This window comes from Ovis canadensis, chromosome 20 (genome assembly GCF_042477335.2).
Source record: "Ovis canadensis isolate MfBH-ARS-UI-01 breed Bighorn chromosome 20, ARS-UI_OviCan_v2, whole genome shotgun sequence".
In the NCBI taxonomy this organism is placed as follows: Eukaryota; Metazoa; Chordata; class Mammalia; order Artiodactyla; family Bovidae; genus Ovis; species Ovis canadensis.
The window spans coordinates 22723389-22726616 of record NC_091264.1 but is presented as its reverse complement, the minus strand read 5'-3'; the positions used below and the strand labels follow the sequence as shown (position 1 = coordinate 22726616).

Genomic DNA, 3228 nt, shown 5'->3' with positions numbered 1-3228 from the left:
TTGAGAGTCCCTTGGACTGCAAGGAGATCCAACCAGTCCATCCTAAAGGAGATCAGTCCTGGGTGTTCATTGGAAAGACTGATGTTGAAGGTGAAACTCCAACACTTTGGCCACCTGATGTGAAAAGCTGACTCATTTGAGAAGACCCTGATGCTGGGGACGATTGAGGGCGGGAGGAGAAGGGGACGACAGAGGATGAGATGGTTGGATGACATCACTGACTCAATGGACATGGGTTTGGGTGGACTCCGGGAGTTGGTGATGGACAGGGAGGCCTGGTGTGCTGCAGTTCATGGGATCGCAGAGTCGGACATGACTGAGTGATTGAACTGACTGAACTGAACTGCTCACATTGAAGGAGACTGCAGGTATGTGACAACCAAATGCGATATGTGATCCTAGAACAGAAAAGACAGAGCCATTAATGGGACAGCTGATAAAATCTGAATTGTACCTATGAACTGGATACTCGTTACTTTCCTAGGGCTGCCACAACAAAGTACTGCAAACAGGGTGGCTTAAACAGCAGAAATTGATCATCTTGCAATTCTGAAGGCTAGAAGTCAGGAAACTAAGTGTCAGTAGCGTTGGTTCTCTCTGAGGGCTATGACAGAAGAGTCTATACCACGCCTCTCCCGTGACTTCTCATGGTTTGTTGGCAATCTTTGGCATTCCTTGACTAGTGGAAACAGAAACCCTATCTCTGCCTTCATGTTCATATGATATTCTCATGATATGCAGGTCTGTGACTAAATTTCCCTTTATAAGAACATCAGTCATATTGAATTAAGGGTCCACTTACTGTAGAATGATTTCAATTTAATTTAACCAATTACATCTGCAACAACCCTATGTCCAAATAAGATCATATTTGGAGGTACTGGGAGTTACGGTTTCAATATTTGAATTTTGGAGAAACACAAGTCAGCTCATAACAGATAGTTACATTGGGGTTGAGAGAAATAAGCAAACAGAGCCAAATGTTGACAAATGGGGAACTGGGGGGAAAGGACACCAGAGTCCCCAGTACTGTTCTTAAATGTTTTCTGTAAATTTTAAATTGCTTCCAAAAAATTTTAAATTCAACAAAGTGCTAGGTTTATGTATTACACAAGATCCTAGTTTTTTTTTAACCATATGTCCAATTCAAGCTTTATCTATTTAAATCTTGTATTTGTCTCCCACTAACAAATCTTTATTTCACTCAAACTTGGAACAATAAATCTGCCACACTGATGTATCTTACTTGCCTAATTAATTCAATGGAAAAAATCAAAATCATTAGTAAAGAAAAATGTAGGGGTTACTACACCTTTTTAAATATTTTTAAGGTTTAAAAATTGCTTAAAGTTTTAAATTTCTAGTAAGAAAACATTATCTGAATGAATACCCCCATGGCAAACCGCTGTAAAATGTTTTCAGCTGCATTTGGGGCAAAGGGGCAGAGATTATCTTCAAAGCACCCCAGCTTTCTTCATGAGAAGGTCAGAGGTACACTGGTTTGTATTATTGCAACATCCATTAGGTGATCTAAGTTGCTTTTCCTCCAGCAGGGCTTTATGTCAGAAGGGCATTATGCTTGACCTCCAAATTTGGCTGACAATTTACTGATGAGATTCATAACCTTTGGGTTGCTCTAATATTTTGACATATTTGCCGGGTTCTGGGCCACATCATGGAAGGCCACTATAACTTCTGGATTCTGCATGGCTGCAAGGACCTCTGGATCACTAAGAATTTCATTGAGGCCAGGCATTCCTGGCATTCCAGGCATTCCCCCTCCCATTGCTCCAGGAAAATTACCAGGCATTCCCCCAGGAAAGCCTCCTGGAAAAGAGCCATACTGAGATCCTGATTGTCTTTTGGCTTCTTCCTCCCTCTGGGCTCTCTCCTGTTCGTCCCGAGCCTTCTTAACCCTTTCTATTCTTTCTTTGATCTCACGCTCTTCACGTTTTCGCTCATACTTCCTCTGATGTTCAGCGATTTTCTGGGCCCTTGGTTGAACTTCCTTCAGCACTGCACTAGCATCTTCATCATAATCCAGCTTCCAGGCAAGGGCAAGATCATGGGCAGCTTCTTCCCAATGGCCCAGAAGTCTGTGTGCTTTCCCTCACCACTTGTATGGCTGAGCTGAACCTCAGGATTTATTTCAATAGCTCTGTCACAGTCTCGGATGGCAGCATTTGGCTTCTGTAATCTGATGAAGACACTGGCTCTCTTGGCATACAGAATAGCCAAACGAGGCTTTAGCTTGATGGCATCTGTGAACAAGCCAATGGCTTTCTGGAGTTCACCATCATTTAGGGCAGCAATGGCAGCCACTTTTTTTTATCATTTGCCTGATCCATCATCTCCTCAGTTATCTCTACATTTTCATCTCCCATTTCTTGAGGTGCATCAGTGTCTGGTTCAATCACACCGTCACTGTCGATTTCTAGATCACTTTCCTCACTTGGTGGTTCGTCTGTCTTTGTTTTCCTCCACTTTCTTACTATCTGTTTTTTCTTCCTTGGCATTTTCTTCCAATTTAGTTTTATGAGCAGCAGGTGGTATTTTACCTCCCCCATGCTCTCCACCCACTCCCTCAGGAAGCGCATTTCCTCTGTGTGCAGAACGCTGGGGTCCTGCTTACACATTTTCACGAAGGCTCGAAGCTCGCTCACTTTGCGGGGGTCCATAGTCTAGTGGTGGCGGGAGGCGGCAGGCGCGGCGAAGGAGGCGGCCCAATTCCAGGTCTGGGCGCTACTTCAGCGTGATGGCCTAAAGGGGAAGATCCTGGTTTTGAACTGACCATGAGGAAGGAACTATAAGGAGATGATGAAGGTGTTTGGGTGGCATTATTGCAAACTTATCTGAGACACAGTGAGGGTATCAGAAGTTGATACATTATATTTACACAGCATTTCATGATTTACCCAAAAGAAAATCTTATTTTATTTGTCCTTCATGACATCAGGTGACTTGTCCAAGGTTCTGCTCACACAACTGTTAATGTTAAACTGAAGCATGTTAACATTTTTAAGTTTATTTGAGCAAAAATGCATGGAATGGTACTGCGTCAAACCAGAAGTGGTTATGAACACTCCTCAGACCTGTTGCTATTGTTGTTAAGTCACTAAGTTGTGTCCAACTCTTTTCAACCTCATGGACTGCAGCACACCAGGCTTCCTCTGTCCTTCACTATCTCCCAGAGTTTGCTCAAACTCATGTCCATTGAGTTGGTGATAC

General features: G+C 43.2%; 1 pseudogene; it reads right to left on the bottom strand.

Annotated features, from left to right (window-relative positions):
* Nucleotides 1-1334: 1334 nt before the first annotated feature.
* LOC138425021 (hsc70-interacting protein pseudogene) lies at nt 1335-2696 on the bottom strand (annotated as a pseudogene).
* Between the last annotated feature and the right edge of the window lie 532 nt (nt 2697-3228).